At 34.8% G+C, this 20945-nt stretch overlaps 1 protein-coding gene across 1 annotated transcript in view; it reads right to left on the minus strand.

Moving 5' to 3' along the window:
* FSIP1 (fibrous sheath interacting protein 1) overlaps nt 1–20945 on the minus strand; it is a 172823-nt gene that overhangs the window by 51849 nt on the left and 100029 nt on the right. The gene's annotated exons all lie outside the window — the stretch shown is intronic.

Consider the following 20945-nt stretch of genomic DNA (forward strand, 5'->3'; position numbering starts at 1 on the left):
GAAGTAAGAAACGTGGATTTTCAAATCCAGAGTCAGTCCAGAAGTTCACAAAAATGTTTGCCATATGAGAAACCCATCTGAAATGAAGAGAAGGGGAGCAGTAACCTGAGCCAGGATCAACAATAAAGATCAACTAAGAAGTCTTTATGTAGATAAACTTTATATCAAGGATCTCATGCCTTCAACTTGGGATGCAAGTTAAAAAAAAAAAACACAGGAGGGACAAGGTTGCACAATTTACAAAAGTGGCTTCACACATCAAAATTGATCCACCTGGTCACCCTGTTAAATTGATATCATGGCAAAAAGAAAATATTGGCAAACAAAAAAAAAAATGACATGTTTATTTCTATTGTAATCACCTCAAGCAAAAAAAAAAATCTTATTTTATTTTTTCTATTCTTGAAGAAAAATTGGCACACCTTTGTTTAACTCAGCAGTGAACATCCTGTGTTTTGGGAGGCTTAAATAATGTTTATAAAAACATCAAATAAACTTTTAGTCCACCATTCTTCCTTCTTGAAAATAAAATAGTGCTGCAACAAATTCCATTCATACATTCCTGTACTCATAAAGCAAACACTTCAGGAGCACCCACAATGTTCCAGCACTATATTAATCCTAGGGGGACATAAAAATGAAAGCAACTGAAGTCTCTACCCTCTGATAATAAAATTAATATTAACATAAAATCATAGCCAGCAGACATTGACTGAAGTGATTTCATCCAAGCGTATAAGAAAGTGCCAAAAATCATGAATTGTGGGTAAAAAGACAGTTATCATAGAAAGAGATGACTGTACAAATTCATAGGAAAGACATTCACAACAAAAAAGTTCTGAAAATGCCTAATTAGCCTTTTGGCCACTCATTCGAGAAAGTCTGTCTGGAGGAATCAGGGAGGGTCAGCACAAAAACACTGAGATACTGATGGATTTCATTTACGATTTAACAAAACAATACTCACTACATACTTTGACATAAAACAAAACATGTGGCTACATTTTCACTATTTCATTATCTATGCGGTGTTCTTTTATTCCGCCCTTTAAAAATTGAGGAATCGACTAACATTTGTTATCAGGTTACCATTTTAGGCAATGAAATATGACAGATCAATGCAAATTAACTAACATTCCACTAGGAAATGTGATTCTTCTTTCAGTCTCAGCAGACATGATAATCTATTTCTTTAATCAACATAACTTATACAACCAAACAAGTCTCCCTAAATTATCTATAATTACAAAATAAGAATGTTTCATTAAAATAAGATTTTTAAGTAAGATATGGCAAATACTTAGCTTATCCCAAATAATCTAATCTAATTGCCCATATTTGACTACTTCCTATTCAGAAGTTGTATTAAAAGTCAATGGATTCCTCGAAAAGCTAAACATAACGTTGCCATATGACCCAGAAATTCCACCTCTAAATACAATAATTAAGCATTTGGAGACCTATTGGCTTCTCTAATGAAAAACATACTAGATTGTTGGTATGCAGAGTAGGGAGTTCAAAAACTAAAGAACTAAACATTCCCCTTGGAATTTTTTTTCTTCCTTCTATTTTAACAAGCTCTTTCAACCTATAAAACAGGGGTAAACTTCCCATTAGCCTATATCTAAATGATGAGATGGCTTTCTTCATACAATAGGGCTGGATAAATATTTGGAAAACTAAGCTTGGCTACAAATTTTGACTCTTCTGAGCCAAGCTTAACTAATGTATAAATTTCCGACTTAAATTAATCCCAGATTCTTTTGTATAATCTTATTACTTGGATATTTTTCATACTAGGACCTAAATACATGATTACTCTGAGAAAAATATGAATGCTATAAAAATTAGAATGTCAACTATAACCATATATATATATACATATATATGGTCACAGGAAGTGGAGTACAGCATAGGAAACAGATTCATTGGAATTTTAATAGCCATATGCAATGTTAGAGGGGTACTAAATTGGGGGCGGGGTTATCAGTTTGTGAGAGGTGTAAATATCTAACTATTACATTGTTTCGTACACCTGAAACTAATACTTTTTTAAATTTTTTTTTAATTAAAAAAATTAGAATGTAATTCCGAAAGGATTTCACTCACTTACCTTAAGCTCCAAGATGGTTTGTTTTGTTTTATTCTGGGCAATGTTGGTGAAAATTCGTTTTTCCCTAATTACTGAAAATGTGACAATCAAGACTCAAAGCACCATGGGCTTGGTTACAGGTGCCAGTACTAAATTACCTTATTCTTTCCTTCAAGTCACACACCAGGGAAAATTTGACTCTGTAAGAGATACAACTTCCTAACCACAAATATTAATTTTTAGGTCACACTTCGTAGAGTTCTGCCCAACTGGAAATCACTCTTTTTTTCCCACTAAGATTGCCTGCTTTTAACATTACTTCAGGATATAAAAATATTATTTAATCAGCCATTCAGGAGCCTGTTCTCCTGCATTCCATTAACACCTTCTAATACAGCATAAGCATTGAAAAGTTTATATTCTTGGACAAACCAGGATGTTTCAGAAAAATTATTAGATTCTCCTTCTGAAGGATACTATACACCAAATGAATGAGTCATAGAAAGAAGGATAGTATCCAGTTTTCAGAAATACAGTGAACTCTAACATTAAGAGACTTTTTATCTAATGTTCAACTGCTTTCCTCTCTTTCTGGCTAGAGCAGGGATAAGGAAAGGTTTATGAGGAGGGGGTGAATGTCATTATTCAAAAGCACTCAAACAAAAAATTTAGGCAAGTTGCATTATTGTTAAATTTTAATAAAGTTAAACTGGTTAGTAGGAGTCTAGATGTGCCATGCCTAAATAAATCTAATCAAGCCTAAAAATATCAGCCATAAATACGAAATTTAGAAAAGTTGAAATCCCAGGACCTAAAAGGTTCTTTAGAAGATGAATTATCATGAGGGTCTCAGTATTTACCCAAAAAAGATAAGGAAAGATTTAGCAGGTAAGATGCTTTGAAATAAGAGATGTTCTGGAAATTAAGTATAAGTAGTCACACACTCTGTAACTCTTTTCTCAATTAATTTGCATAGTATTACTCAAAGAAGAATAATGAGGTGGATACATTAATTGGCAATGAGGTCTTCTCCAGCCTTCCATACTGAATAGGACTGAGAAATTAAATAGACTTCCTCAATTAGATGACCATAATGATCTTAATATCCAGCATTAGGCCGCAAGGTTAAGAAAAATCCATTAAGTCGTATAAAAACATAATACCATTAATGCTTTGTATTAATTGACCTTCTTAAAAAAATCTATTGGGGCTTCGCAGTTTCGGGTACCCCTCCCGCTCGGGAGCTGTAACAATTTCTCTTGTCTCTAATAAACTATCTTCCTTTACAAAAAAAAAAAAAATCTATTAATTGATAATAAAATGTAAGTGTATTAAATAGCACTTATAAAAGCAAAACAATTCCCTGCTAATTGCAAATATAAACAAACCTGGTTAATGTCATAAAATAAGAGACCATAAATCAAAACACAACCAAAGGATTACTACCTCATGAACTCTGTACATTTTCTCACTCACAAAAACTTATTTAGCAAAAATAAGAAATGACATGTTTAAAATATAATCTTAGAAAACATCCTTGCCAAACTCAAGCAAGCTCTCATGTTATAAAGTTGTTTTGATAAATTAATTCTGTCGAAAATTTGAAAGATTCATGATGTGTAAAATAAAGATCCCTTACAGGTCTACACTGTGGTTTTCAAACCCCTAAACGCCATATAATAGTGGCTAAATTTAATCCAACTTTTTCCCACTTGAAAATGAGTAGATCACGTTACAACCCACTAAAACTTGTGCAGTTTTTTCAACAAAACCTATAGGTTCACTAACACACTGAATTTCTAAACACACCAAAAATAATTGATATCACAACAGAAGAAATTTAGTTCCCAGAGAATATAATACATATAAATATAAATAATATATAAATTTTAATTTGTATCTAAATAGATACAAATAGCCTCTATTTACCTATTTGCATTCAGATCTCAGATAAATATATCCAACTCAATATCCAGTACAAATTAAATTCTAATATGGAATAAAGGTAAGATAATAAAAATTCACATTTAGGTCTCTACAGTACCAGCAGTTATGTTCAACTCAAAACAATATAAACTGTACTTGGCACATTTATAATACATCTTTACAATATAAAGTTAGGAATGAAAATGGACTGAACTATTTTTGCTGAAGGCAGCTTGAGCAGAAGTAACAATGTGCAATGTATTAAGAAAAGTAAGGTATGCAACAATAGGGGTTGCAGAATTAATTTCCAGGATAAAAAATATTGTCCACAGGGAGATAAAAAAGAAAACCAGAAAAAAAGTCTTAAAGGGATAATTAGGTTTTAGGAGTGTTTCTTAAGGCATCATTCAGTGTTCCTCTGCTCTATTTAAACTCTGCTTCACTGGCAAGAAAAGAATTTTATGGAGATATATATTGTGCAATGGAATGTAACAAAGCATTGTCCAAAGGTATTGTCTATTAATTTCTATTACTGGTTTTGGATCCATTCCCAATGGTAACTAAAAGCTTTCTGAATTGAAAACATTGAACGTCTGTTAAAAGAAACAAATGCAGAGAACAGTGCAGCTATGAAATAACATGTGGGGGAAGGGGAGCTTCACATTTAGACAGCCCCAGCAGAAAGCACATTTTTTCCATAGTTCTAAAATTATATTATTCTTCAAAAACTAAAAAATGTTCAGCAGTAACAGTTTCACCTGATGCAATTTGTTCCATTTAGAAAAGCAGGCTAATAAATTGACATGTCAATTGAAAGAGGTCAGCATATTTTTAATGTCAATCTGCAAAAGTCTTTATGATCAAAAAGACTTAGAATTAAAAAATGTTATAATTTTGGCTAAACGAAGCACATTTTAAAGTATTTTTAAAGTGAACATTTGGGTTTCATCAGACCCATATAAAATTGGTCAAAAATCCATCCATTCATCAAATTTATTGGCAGTCCATCAAAACCTCAGTCCTAGATCAACCCAGACATCAACCTGTAGCCAAGGACCTACATACTAGTAGGCTATTAGTAAAGGAAAATCAACCCAAGCAGATTTATTTTATCTTAGAATCATGATCGCTCACCTCAGTGATCGATCTGGGTAGCCCACAAGTCCAGCTACCATGTTTCCCTGAAAATAAGACCTAGCCAGACCATTAGCTCTAATGCGTCTTTCAGAGCAAAAATATAGTATATTATATTGTATTATATAAGACCCGGTCTTATTTTACTATAAAACCCGGTATAATATAATATAATATAATATAATATAATATAATATAATATAATATAATATAATTAATATAATATAATATAACTGAGTCTTATATTAATTTTTGCTACAAAAGACACATTAGAGCTGATTATCCAGCTAGGTCTTATTTGTAGGGAAACATGGTATATTTCTTGTTAAATGTGTAGTCTCATCTCAAACAACTATTTCACACCACCTCAACACACATCTGACTCCAACCTCAGCTGATGACCTCACTCAATTTTGTTGGGAAAACAAAAGCCTTTAGAAAAGAATTCATGAAAATCCCACCATCAAATTACAAACCCCTGCATCAATTCCCATTTTCCCTTTCTTCCTCCTCTTCCAATCAAAACCAAGACCCCCATGTGCTCTTGACCCTCCACAAAGCATTTCTGACCCATCCAAGGGGAGAAAGTGCAAGGAGAACTGAAAATAATTTCCTTCCTGTATACCTTTAAAAATATTACCTATTTGGGGGTGGCCAGTTTGCTTAGTTGTTTTAGAGTGTGTTGCTAATAACACCAGGGTTGTTGGTTCAGTCCCACATGAGCCACTGTGAGCTGCGCCCTCCTTAAAAAAAAAAAAAAAAAATCTATCTATTTGTCAAAAGTAGCTATCTCCTCCCACTGGAATAGAATAAAAGCTCCATGAGAGCAGAGATGTTGTCTTGTTCACATTGGCTCTCCAACATGTGAGACTGCTCGTATGTAGCTGATGTGCAATAAATATTCTTTGAAAATTTGTTGAGAATAACATTCTCTTCTCCTGCCATTCCCATCACTGACACTATTAGCACGGCCCCAAACATCTGAAGAAAATTAATCACACCTATAACATTTATATCCCTCTGACTACCTGGGGCGGGATGGATGGAGCAGGGGGTGCTTTTGAAAAATTTCTTCTCCCTTATTTTCTCATCCCACACTATAAAACAATGTACTTAAGAGAAAAGACTATGCCTTATTATTTACTGTTTATTAGATTCTAAATCAATGCCTGAATGAGCTCACTAAGTTTCTTTAACTGAATTTGGGGTAAGTTCCACACTGCTTTATAAATTAATTTCCAACCTATCTCATATTTTTCACAAGAAATATTTTTTAAAATGTACCTATATAATGAACAACAAAAAAAAATTACTTTTCTTTATTTGCAGAAGTCATTTAGACATAGAGTTGACAAGTCTAGAGTACCATTTAATTTGATGGAAAGATAGCCTAAGTATGCAGTGAGAAAACTGAAAATGTTTTATCCCCAACATCACAGACTAAGGCCATGGCAAAGTCTAATAAGTACTCTATCTCACTGACCCCCCATAAAAAACAGCTTTCATTTTCCACAAATCCACATCAAATCCTTAGATTTCAAGTCAAGATATTTTGTTACCATGCAGGTAGTTGATAATTTTATTTAAAAAAAGACTAAAATTTTAATTAATGAATGAATTAATTAATTAATTAACTGTACTAAATAAAATGCAGTGAGCAACAGCTATTAATATGAACAAACAAGTTTTTTCCTGGCCCATACCACACAGAGCTAAACAAAAGCCACTTTTAAAAAAAACGCTCTCAGAGTACAATAGCTACTTTTCTGTGTGGATTCCTACAAGATAATGAGTATGCAAGAAAAACACCTAATTTCCTTTTTTCTTGAATTCTTGTGTTTCCCAAGAGAAGTCACAGTCACACTGTGGAAACTGATGCTCTTAGAACAATCTCACATACTTATTAACTAGTAAACTTAAAAATTAAATAAAATATCAGCAATTTGGAGCTTCTGATTAATCATGAAGGGAATAAACAGGGAAGCAAGAAACTCCCTTTTAATCAACTCTGTTCATCTATTAATATCAATTTGTTTCCTCAAAGTGAAATGGCAGATTGTACTGAAAAATAGTAAGATAAAGCCATGTTTGTGTGAGTAAAAAATTCAGGCAGCCCAGTTTCTGGTACAGTGAGCATATATGGCAGAATGACATGGCCAACACTTAGAGAGACTAACATTATCTATAAACTATAAGCCTACAAATTGCAAGTTGTTTTAATAGTGATAAACAAATAAGAAAAGATTCCAAATAAAGTTATTCTGATTTAACATCGTTATTTGCATGAATGATTACAAACTACTTTTTAGTCCATTAGTTCTGGCATTCATATATAGGAACCACTGGAATGTCAAAGAGGCATTAATTAAACTACCAATTATTTTAATTTATTCAAAGTGAAAATAAATATCCATGTAAAAAGCTTTATAAAGTGAATGGTTTCAAAATAAAACACAAAGACAAAATGGCCAGTTAAGTCATACTATCAAAGTGACACACAAATTTTCAAATTTTTCTAACTAAATTTATATAGTCCCTCTCATTTTCAGTTGCTCCACAGCTAACTATTCTCGTTTTTTCCTAAGATGCAATATAGACTTCAGTCAATCATGTCCAATTTTTAGGATGCCTTTAGAATTGAAGTCTAAGACCACAACTAACAAAAAGCAAGTACTTTGCTGCTTCACAGCAGGATACAGATTCCTTTTTCTAAGCAGAATTCCAGACATTCCACGTGTTTCCTATAAAAATAGATGTCCATTTTAAAGTAGGCCAGCCTGAATTCCTACTAGCATAAAATGGCCAAGAAATGCACTTAATACGAAAAGGTTTACATTTACTCTTATAAGCAAAAAAAAAGAGACTTCCACTCTTCAATTCCATCCTTACTCTTCCTCTTAGCTCTTCCTTACAAGACACTGGAAGCTGTAAAGAGATGAGCTTTCAGTCCAAGAAAAAATATTAGATCAGGAGAGATTTTAGGAGAAGTAAATGAAGTGCTTGGTTCTCTCTACCCCTCAAAAACGGATCCTTTATGAAATAGTACCATTTGTGACAACATGGATGGATCTCGAGATTATTGTGCTAAGCAAAATGAGTAGTCAGACAGAAAAAGTCAAAAACCACATGATTTCACTGATATGTGGGATATAAAACTGAAAGGAACAAAGGAAAAAGACAAACTAAAACTCATTGACATAGACAATAGTTTAGTGATTACCAAAGGGTAAGGTGGGAGGGGGGTGGTAGATGAGGGTACAAGGGATCAAATACATGGTGATGGAAGGAGAACTGACTCTGGGTGGTGAACACACAATGTGATATATAGATGATGTATTATACAATTATACACTTGAAACCTATGTAATTTTACTAACAATTGTGACCCCAATAAAATTTAATTAAAAAAATTATTTGAATAATAATGCTAAAAGGTCATCACTTCTCAAAATTCAATGACTTAATTTAGGAAAATAATGTTTTAAATCAAAAGTACCATGATATTTTTTTAACCTGACAACGTACACTAAAACATAAAGAATACTAGGTTTAAACAAAAATAAGAATTTTTTTAAGTGTAGACATCAGAGTAAAGGCTTGATTCTTAGTCTCTGTGCTAGCAAATGTATAACTTAGTGTAACTGGGTTTTACATTGCTCTGCGTCTATCCTTAGGTGGGCCCAGCAGTGAGATGGGACACACAGGCTGGTCAGGAAAGGATTCTGTGAGCCCTCTAAGTCCTTCACTCAAAGATTCATGAAATCTCTCCTCCGTGCCAGGACTGTGCTTGGCAACTGAGACTTACTCACTGCTCTTGTGGAGGGGCAGTCTGATGAGGGAAGTAGACAGTCACACAAACACATAATTCCCTCCTGTGATCAGCTCTAAGAGAGAATATTAGATTAGAGGAGAGTAAGAGGGAGACACAATCTAGTCTAGGGATCAGCAAAAGCTTTGCCAAAGGGAGTTGCGTATACACCAAGTAGAAGTTAACCGGCTATAGAAAGAAAGGAAAAGAGGATTCCAAGATTAGGAACTTGTAGGGGCCAAGGCCTGACGCAAGAGGGCAAATCCTGTAGCAGAAGCCAGTGAGGCAGAAGGATGGGGAGGAGGAGAGGTATGGGTGTGGGTTTGGGTTTGGTAATGTAAATAGTGAGCAAAGAGGTTGGTGGGTTCCATACAATAATCAATGCCAAGCACAGTATTTTGGCCTTTATGAAAATAATGAGAAGTTGGGTGTAGCAGGATCAGAATTTACATAAAGAATGAGTTGATCTTCTAATGAACTATAACATTGAATTTCAAAAAAAAAAGGCCTGGCCCATAATAAGCATCTCATGACTCTCTGTTGATTCAATCTTTTACATTACAATGCTTCTTCCTCTTCTTATTTAAAAAAGTGCACTCCTCATATCTGTCTGCAATGGCCTCACATTGCAGAAGCAACCTCTCCAGAAAAAAAAAAATCTGTTATTTCCTAATACATCAACACTAAAGGTACAAGGGAGATACAAAAGAAAAATATTACAGAGAAAAGTTCTCTCTGCCTTCAAGTTGAAATCTTCATTTTTCTACCAACATTTCACAGCTTGACTTGTTTTTGGTACTTAAGAAAATTAGCATGCATTGTGTTTCCTGCTATGAACACCAATACTATGTAATTCATCTATATTGTTTAGGCAACACGTTAACTTCACTCCTTTTGTTGACAGATCAGAACCCTGAAAGTCAGAGTGACCAAGGGACTTGCCTGTCAGAGTCAGAGACAACACAAACTGGGAGACTAAGTCAATTGGACTCAATCTGTGCCCTTTCTCGTTTACCACACCAGTTCTTGAGTAGCTACAATTCCTTTCCTTCGCTTTTTCCTCACATATATTGACCTCTGATTTAAAAATAATACACATATCCATTGCAACGTCACATCAGTTTGCTGAAGGCTAATAAATGGGGACACACAAGTTCTTCTTCCTAATATTGCCCTGAATTAATGACCAGATCTTAAGCAAACTGTTTTACTTCCATTTTTCATTAGTCAGATGAAGATAATGATAGAAGTATATGAAATATAAGCATTACTTTTAATAATAACTATGAAATCCCCATGTGGTAGAGCTCAGATGCCCCTCCCCCCCCAAGGACTTTCTGCCTAGCTGTGGGGAGTATGGTCAGCAGACAGCCTCTAGCAAGTAGCTCTTTGGGCCACCTCAGCTGCTGAGAACCACTTTCCTGAGGTCACACATTTTCCACGATGGCCAACATTCAGTGACTGAGCAAGGCGGATAGACAAGCCGGATAGACAAGCCGGCCACTTCAGCCAACACAGGACACCGCTGTCTGGAAACCCATACTCCACAGTTCCCTGCTGCGTCCATGGAGGCTTGCCAGGTGAGCTTCTCCCTCTGCCCAACTATGCTTCCTCTCCCGACCTTTTACAGGTGATAGTTCCAATAAACATCTTGCACCTCAAACTCCATCTCAGCCTGGCTTCTAGAGAATCCAAACTGCCACACTCTTCTTACTTACTTTGGAGGTATTACCTCGGTCAATATAAACTTAACTACATATTTGAAATGCCAAGAACAGGACTGTTGAGTAACTTGATTTGAAATGGTTTTATTATAATAGAAATATATTTTTATTTCATATTTTGAGCAAATTGCATGCTAGCTGATACTTTAGAAAAAAATTTTAGGTTATCTTTCAAAGGACTTATTCTTCTTTCAGAGCACAAACTTTCAACTGTATCTTGAAAAGTAAATTCTGAAATATAAAAAGATAATTAATGACATCAATAGGGTTATTTTTATATGTGCACATGCAATTCAAGGATGTAAAAGAGTACCAAAAAAATACAATAACCAAGACATGTGATATCCTTTATACTAGTTTTCAATGTATTACACAAAGCTGGTTCTATAACTACTTGGCATGAATAAAATAAGAATCAGCACTTTTGCCAGCAAAGTACATATACAAAATCAACAAAGGATCCACTCATGAGTTAGTGCCAAGGCTTTATGCAACTAAAGCCACTTAATTTTGCTCTCCTATTAGTGTGAAATCATGCTCATTCTAGGAAATCTCTTTTGCAACCCTCCTGGAAACAGGAAATTAATATATTTCCCTGCTTGTGTATAGTCAATGCTACAATTTGACTTTTATCTAAATCTAGAGGTAATGTTTAAAGACTGAAACTTTAAATCATTCAGGTAAGAATAGTTTTTAAAACATTACATAGCAGCAATACAAAAGCAAATGTTCACTCTAAACCCTAAATATATGACCAGAGAGGCCAAAAGTCCCTACATTTACTACCTAGCATTTATTCATTCAAACATTATTAAGCACCTACTATGTGCCAATCAATGTTTGGGTGGGTAAATCTATTCCAACAGTGATTACTTTGTTTGGTAAACAGAAACAGGAACTCAGGAAACAAATTTGGCCCAAAAAACCCTACACATGAAAATGACAGAAAATGTACTCCCATATATTAGAAATAAATTAAAGAACCACATATTAGATGTAAAGTAAAGAGTAGTGATTGTTATTCTCCTAATGGTATACAAAAGAACATGGAAGAAAGGTCAATTGGTCAATTGGTTCAACTGGAATGTTGAACCCAACTTCTTTCATAAGCAGAAAAAGCTGTCAGCTTTTGGTCAACTACTATCTTACTAAGGCTGTTTACTGGAAAGCCTAATAGAGCTGCCATATTATAATGCATGTTATTCAAAGTTACCAATAACTTAAGTATACTGTAAATACTGAATATGGAGGGATACAATAGAAATTCCTGGGAGTCACAAACTTCTAAATGTATTGTAAGCACCTATGCAACATTTTTATAAACAGAATCTGAGAAGTATAATATTATTTTTCATGTTAGAATTCAGTCATATTTATGCTTTACTGGATTTAAAACCAAGCCAAATATACACTACTTGAGTGAAAGGGAGGCTGCTAAAATAACACTTTGACACACTGACAGAAAAATGTCACCTCCTGCAGAGAAAGAGAGGTGTTGAAACAAATCAGGTTGATTCTTGTTTTTATTAATGTTTAATCATTTACAGGACATACTTCATTTGCAATGAAAATACTTGTTCATCAAGTTGAAAGATGAATGATAATTGCTTTTTGAGCATTTTAATATTAACTGGATCAAGGTAGGGTACTAGCAAAAGGGCAAGAAACAAAATTCAGCAATTCTTCCTAAAACTTGGGTCACTTTTTTGGTGCGCTGGAGAAGGAAAGAATTTTACACTAAAAAATGTATTCTTTTATCCTTCAGGTTAATTATGATTAATTAAATACATGGTAAAAGTAGAAAAGTGAATTAACTTTTTAAGTTAAATTTCTCTTTCAAAAAATCAACTGTCTGTGTGAGACGAGGGAATTGGGGATTCATTCTGTAAAGACCATGTTAATGTTTAATTTGGTTGTGTTTTAAAGAATCTGGAGGCTCCTGTAGACTGTTTTCATTCTGTGCCACTACCCCACTCCTGGGCACAGCCACCAAATTTTAGTGCCACCCCCATAAAAGCCAAGGGAGTAAGTTTATTTTTCCCAAGGTTCAACAGGGATCTCTTGTGCTTAGTGTGAGGGCAGTGGATTCCTGCATTAATGCATATTTTTATGAAACTCTCACTTTATTTTAGCATGCTACAGATATTTTCCAAAGGTTTTTATAAACCCTCTAGTTTTCTGACTTCAAAAATCCAAAATATAGCCATGAGTGCCCCATTCCTAAATATTCCTTATACAAAATGAATAATGCAAAACTTGCTCAAAACAACCAATCCCAGAATGAAATCGTTTTAGATTCCATTTTCAGTAGAAAATGGCCAAATAGTCCCCAAAGTTTCCACAGCCTCTCTGGCCTCAGCAGGGAGCTGGCTTCTCCAAATGGCACTGAGAATCCGACCAGTCACCCACCTAGCAGGTCCCACTGAGTTCTAGGCTCCATATAACTTCCAAGTCAGCATCCAGAAAATAGGGGGATATAAAGGCTCTCCAGGGAATTGCATCTGTGTAAGCAGTGGTGATGAGTGTGGGTTTCGGAGTCAAAAAGAACAGGGAGAGCCTTGTGGTTTCTCCCATTAGTAATTGTGTGACACTGGGCCAGTTATCGAACCTCTCAAGCCCCAAGTTCCTCATGTCAAGATGAAGGTAAAAGATCTGCTTTGGGGAACTGGGTGAGAATCTCAGCGAGATGCTGAGGGGAAGGCATTCAGTACCGTTGCCTGTCACAGAGATGCTTGGTACAGGGGCGATTGCTGTTAATATTGTTCTCAGCATTGAGATCAGTCCGAACACCTCCATCTGTCAGCTATGCTTAGAAAGGGCCTGATTGTGAGCGACCTGATTGCCTGTCTTCCCCTCTCTCCAGAAATAGTACAGACAAAACAGAAAAATCACTGGTTGAAAAGTAGGGGTAAGGATATTTTGGCACTGTGATTCTTTCCAGCACTCAGGGAATAAAACAACCAACACCTTCAGCACACTCAAGGGAAAATATAGATCAGTAGCTTGAAACTGCATCCAGTATACAGTTATATATATAAAAATTAATTATGTATGATGATGATATGATAATAATAATAGTAATAACAGATAAAATTTAACACAGCAACCTTAGAGAAAATGTCATGCAAGCTTTTCAGATAACTGATACTCAGAGTAGTTGCTCAGATTTCTAAAGACCATGCAGCTAGTCAAGAGAAGAACCAAGGTTCAAATCCAAGTCTGTTTCATTCCAAGTGCTCATAACCACTAAAACACATTCCAAGTGTCATCCCTGCAAGCTGCAAACCTCATACAACAGACCACATGATGGCATGAGATGGATGGGATGGGGTAGGATGGAAATTCATGGCATTTTCAATACAGAAGTGGGTGGCCTAAGTAACTGAAAGAAAGAGTCAAGCCCTCTCTACGCTACAGAACATTATGCATGAATCATCAACATAAAATGAGGACCACTAAATCACCTGGTAATTTTAAAACTAAACAATAGAGAACACAGGATAATTCTGGAATTTTTTACTCTTAGGATGTGCAGACCTTAAAGCACATGTGAGTCATGACATTAAAGTCTCACAACCGAAAACTGCCGGAAGGGTCTCTAAAGAAGAGGAACTTAACAAATAACAATAAAGCCCATGGGCATTTTTAAAAAGTCCCTTTTAACGAAATCAGTTACACTTGATATGTCATATTACATTTTGAAAATAAATGCAACAGTCTCATAAAAACAAATACAAAAATTTTTTTAACCACAATATTAGATTAATTATAATTCTTAGTTCATAACACATACGAGGTCTGACAATTAAGTTCATGAATTTGTTGCAATGATATCAGAGGGATTATTCATTATGAATTTGAATTACCAACTGGACAAACAGTTAACCAAGTTTACCATTTGGAAGTGCTAAAAAGGCTGCATGAAAAAGTTAGACGAGGTGGTGAACACACAATGGGATTTATAGATGCTGTAACACAGAATTGTACACCTGAAATCTATGTAATTTCACTAACAATTGTCACCCCAATAAATTAAAGAAAAAGTTAGACGAAAATGACCTGAACATTTCGCCAACAATTCATGGCTCTTGCATCACAACCATGCACCAGCTCACACAGCACTGTCTGTGAGGGAGTTTTTAGCCAGTAAGCAAATAACTGTATTGGAACACCCTCCCTACTCACCTGATCTGGCCCCCAATGACTTCTTTCTTTACCTGAAGATAAAGGAAATATCGAAAGGAAAACATTTTGATGACATTCAGGACATCAAGGGTAATACAATGACAGCTCTGATGGCTATTCTAGAAAAAGAGTTCCAAAATTGCTTTGAAGGGTGGACTAGGTGCTGGCGCTGGTGCACAGCTTCCCAAGGGGAGTACTTCGAAGGTGACCGTAGTGATATTCAGCAATGAGGTATGTAGCACTTTTTCTAGGATCAGTTGGCAAACTTAATTGCCAGACCTCATATTCCCACTATAAAATATTATACTGCCCTCAAAAAGAGCACACTACTGATGCACACAAAAATATAGATAAATCTTGGTAACATACTACTGCCTGAGAAATTAAGTCCCAAAAGATTACCAACACCAAGATACTCTTTTATCAAATAAAAACTCAAATATAAAATTTAAACATATAGTAAACCAGGAATCAAGACATCAAACTGAAACCTCTACCTCTCTAAAAATGTATCCTAAAGTTACAAATCTCCAAAGCTTCCATGGTGTAATATGCAATCTGCTTCACTTATTTCATTTGATAAAATTATGTACTTCATCAAGGGCAAATGAAATACAGATGGAATAAAAGTGTACAATAATAAATGTTCTACCATCTCTCATCATTTACTAGGAATAGTTTGCTTGTTCCTTAAGGATGGAGATTACACGCTCCATCACAAAGACAATCTTGAAGAACTCTAGTGGGCCAGAAAAATAGTAGTTCTATTACTGTGAAAGGTACGTTTCAGAAAACAGCTCAATCACATAATTCATCTCACCACACTTGGTATAGTGTCCATCAGTAGCCATTTTTTACTGAATGGGGAAGGCCATACATTTGCTCAAAGATCATTATTGAGCCCAGTAAGGAAATCTCTTAGCTCCTAAATTAGAAGTTCGAGGAGCTTGGCAGCCTTCACATGTGGGAAACCTATTGAGCAGTGAATAGAATAATTATTCCCAAGGACTGTGTATTCTGGACATGGGAATGCAGCTCAGAGCTCTGTGAATGCTATATTTGCCCTCCCAACTCTCAAATAACACTAAAAATGTGGGGGTTTTCCCTCCTTAATGTCATTAATCTATTCTGATGATGAATAATTGCCTTTGATTGCCTGATATTTAATATACTAGTTATATGGATACAACCAATCAACCCATTGTCCTGAAAACTAGAAAATCTGCAGTCTCTATCCTGAATATTAAGGCAGTGCTTAGTGGGTACTGGAGAATCTATAAATTAAATATAATAGCGTTACCATGAGTTTTCACTACTACCGTGTTTCACCAAAAATAAGACCGGGTCTTAAATAATTATTGCTCCAAAACATGCATTAGGACTTCATGAGACGTCATCCTGAAAATCATGCTAGGGCTTATTTTCCAATTAGGTCTTATTTTCGGGAAAACACAGTATAGGTATTTAGGTTGCAGTCGCATGCCTTATCCACATTTTAAAAAAATATATATAAAATAAGGGTCTTTCTCCTTTGAAAAGGAGAACAAATTGGTGGTAAGACAGTTTTAAGCAACATGAGTTTAGTGTTCTTTATCAACCATTCCAAGTGTCAGAATAGTGTTCTATTTGTCGGTGTAGAAAATATCAACATACTAGGAGAACACGGTAGAAAAGACCCTATGAAACTATGGAAATGAGAACACCATAAAAATGTAGATAGATGCCTTTTTACAGAAATGAGGATATTAAAATGGTGTTGGTTTTCTAAATCAATAATGTCAAAAATTATTAGGAATGTGATTCATGATATGCAATAACCAAAATACAAAAATTTTTATTTCTCATATTCCATATTGCTCTAATTTCAAAGGAACGTGTATACACATTCCAAAACTACTTGCATATATTGACAACATTAGTGATATGTAAATTAATACCATCTTCCTGGAGAACATGGCTTGAGCTTAATCATATACATAGACAGTCCCCCAGCAGGGACTGTCCTATTTATTCTTATATCCCAAGGGCATGACACACAATATTGGTGCTCAGAGAATATTTTTTGACTGAACGAATGAACTTGGCATTATGTATCAAGAGCCTTTAAAATTTTCTCACAACCTTTGAAACCAGTAATACTACTCCTAGGAATTTATCCTAAGGAAATTATCAGAGACACAAAGATAAATTAACACAGAAATAAACAAGGATGTTTGCTGCAGCATTATTTCTAATAACACAAAGTCTAAATGTTCAACAACAAAGGAATTGGTAAAATGTGATCTATCACACAATGTAATGTACTAGGCAGTTATTTAAAAGTGTATTTACAAAGTGTAATTGACAAGGGGAATTTCCACAATACAACATATATACAATCTATATAACGTATATACAATATATATACAACTGAATTCTAATTTATTATACAGGTATGCATGAGTATATTTTTATCCATGGAAAAAGAACTTGTAGAAAAAAATACACCAAAATGTTAAAAGCACTTACATTTTGCTAATTTAAAAAAAAGCTTATAAAAATAACTAAAAAAAATTATCCTTAATAAATGAAATATAAATGAATTTTGTTAATAATAAACATACTCTTTTGTTTGTGTGTTCTATCTGTAAGCTATCCAGCAACAGCAAAAAAAAAGCATTTAGTATTTAGCTTTATAAGTCAGAAATGAAACATTCATAAGGAAAAATATGTAAATACAGATTAAACACCACAAGAGCAACTCCACCAAAATGAGCACATGCTTTAAAAATAGTCATGCAAATAAAATATCTCATTGGAAAGGTAAATATTAATGAATATTTTGTTTGTAATACAGAAGCATCATATGTAATGATAACAGTGGAATATACTTTATAAAAATACTACAAAATCTTTTAAAATAACAAATACAGTTGTTTCTAAATTTTGCTTTCTAAAAATAAAATTTTGCTGCTAATTCTTATCAAGGGCGTCAGATTTTCCTTCTTTTTCCAGATTCACTGATAGGCAATCAAAAGGCTGTTAGGATTTTTAATTCTTTGGGTATTATTTTATGGTTGTTGTTTTGGTTTTTTTCTTGTTTTTTTTTTTTTTTTTTTTCATCTAGGAAAAGTCCCCACTATAATGGTCTGAAAACAGAATTCAAAAAGCAAGGGTAGGGGATGATAGATGAGTGTAAAAGGGATCAAATATATGGTGACAGAAGGAGAACTGATTCCGGGTGGTGAACACACAAGTGATATAGAGATGATGTAATACAGAATTGTAAACCTGAAATCTATGTACTTTACGAACAATTGTTACCCCAATAAACTTTACTTAAAAAAAAAAAAAGGAAGGATGGATCTTCTCTGGGTATTAGGCTATTCACATTCACACATTCATTTTTCAGCTGAATTTATTATGCTGTTTAGTGGCTTTGACTCAGTTTTTCTCCTTGTTAATTAAAGCAAGCTAAATAGATTTTCATGAAATTTGAGGAAGTTCTGTACTCAGACAACCAACATTGGGGTTCTAAGAAAGATAGAGAGTAGTTCAGCATAATTATTGCAGTAGCCTAGGAGTCCAAGTAGGCTAAACGCTAAGCAATCAAGCTTTAGATTAAATCCAGCTTTGGATACCACACAGTGCTGGACAAATATGGCAAGTCCCTGTACATTCTTCTGAACTGTTGCCCTAGCAAACTGGCATGAAGAAAAGAATGTCTGCTCCAAGTACCACCCACATTTTGGTCATAGTCTCAGCTACTATTCAATAGAGACAACCATGAAGTCTAATTTAAAAATAAGAGATCTGCTTATATCTGAGAGGACACAGAACTTGGTATGAAGGTATCCTAAACAAACAGGACACTTTACCACCACAGGCAAGAATATCATAGATACCAACAAGAATATTTATGTTAAAGTATTTTAATGATTCCTCAATATTAAGAAATACTAATCTATTAAGGAAAAAAAAACCAACAATGTCACCACAGCTGTGAAACTGGCTATATAATTTTCCATTTGTCACAGACACAAATCCTAACATTAATATTTGAAATAGCCACAAGGTGCCAAAGCGATTATTTATGATAATAAACCACAGCCCCTTTTCCAACTATGAATCACTGAGCATTCATCTGAATGTTTATAATCATGTAACTGAAGCCTATATCACGTTAATCTAAAGTAGTGACACTCTCGAGCAAGTTCTTAGGGTCCTCGACTAATTGCAATGAATCAATTGTACCTCTGAAAACATAGAACTGGGGAAATGTTAAGAATAGGCCCAGAATCCTAGATATTAGGGAGGTTTCAAACATAAAAAAGTAATTTTAGAATAAAAGGAAATAGTTCTTTATCTAAAAGCTATTAAATATCTAGCAATCGCTATTTCAAAGAATTAGTAAAAGATAAAAATATAAACAAGTTTACAAAGGTATCTGATAAATGCATAGATAAGAGAGCAGGAACCAGTTCTTAGAACATATTCAGAACATCCGCCTATAGCTACTGTGACAGAAACTGCAGGTCACCTCTCAATGTCTGTTGTCTTCTAATATGGTTTCAGTATTTTCAGTTGGCCATATTGCCACTTGGCTAAAGCCTTGCTGCTAGGTATGACCACATAGCTAAGTTTTGGTTAACAGGATGTGGGTATACATGTTATGTGCAACTTCTCAGTCATGGTCTTCCCCATGGCTGGAATATGGTTGAGATGGTCAGAGCTAGAGCAGCCATCTTAAACCATGAGATGGAAGATACATGAGCGTCAAGTTACAAAGAACCTAGATCCTTGGTAACTGTGGAACCACAGTCAGCCCTGGACCTTCTATCTAAATATATATACGGGAAAGAAAGAAATATCTCTCTTGTTTGCACCATGATTATTTGGAGTTTCTCTATAAATAGCAATCAAGCACTAGTCAAAATAATACAGCAGCTAACATTTATTTAGTTTTTACTGCATACCAGATACCATGCTGAGTGCTTTGCCTATAATCTCTAATTTGTTCATAACAACACTTTAAAATATTAACAATTATTACTATTCCCAGAAAACCAGGCCTTATGGAGGAGAGGTAACTTGCCTGGAGTCACTGAGCTACCAGGATTTGAACACAGACCTATCTGACGGCAATGCTAAGGCTAGGCTGTGAACCATCCTCTAAGCCAGGGGTGTCCAGACTTTTTTCAATGTTTTTTACCAAGGGCCATATGCAGTAAAATAAAGAAACAGCCAGGCCACTCACGCGAGGTGAAGTAATATTGCCTCATCTGGTTTATTTAAGTAAACTAAATATATTTTTGGAATTTGCTGTGGGCCAATTAATGGATTGCGGACCGCAGTTGGCCCACAGGCCACAGTTTTGACACCCCTGCTCTAAGCACTAAATGCCATTTGCCTGGTATGGAAAGCTACCATGATCCCCTCCTACAAAGCATTCCAAGAACACTGAGTTGTACATTCCTCAGATGTGACTGGTATATCTTCAAGACTATGCAGAAAAAAAATACATACACAGAGGGTGCCAAAAAAATGTATACACGTTTTAAGAAAGGAAAACTATTAAAATTGTAATACTCAATAAATACTGATAACAAAAGATGAATACAAGTCACGTTTGACTTCTGCAATGACAAGAGGTGCTCAAAGTGGTTACCATCAACATCCAGACACCTCTGATTACAGCAAACTACTGCTTGAGCAACGTTGACCAAAGTGTCTGTTTGTATACGTATTTTTGGCACCCCTGGTGTGTGTGAGTGTGTGTGTGTGTGTGTGTGTGTGTATTTTTTTTTTCAAAATACTTTATGAAGAGAAGGCCAATGCATTACCATAAGCTGACCCTTACATAATATATGTAATATACCGGGAGTACCAAAAAAATGTATACACCTTTTGTATTCATCTTTTGTTACCAGTATATATTGAGTATTACAATTTTAATACGTTTTTTTTTCCTTTCTTAAAATATGTATACATGTTTTTGGCACCCTCTGTGTGTGTGTGTTTATACACACACACATATATATACACACAGACGGTGCCAAAAAAAGAATGTGTGTGTGAACACATATACATGTGTGTG

The sequence above is a fragment of the Rhinolophus hipposideros genome (assembly GCF_964194185.1).
Source record: "Rhinolophus hipposideros genome assembly, chromosome: 5".
NCBI classification, from domain to species: Eukaryota; Metazoa; Chordata; class Mammalia; order Chiroptera; family Rhinolophidae; genus Rhinolophus; species Rhinolophus hipposideros.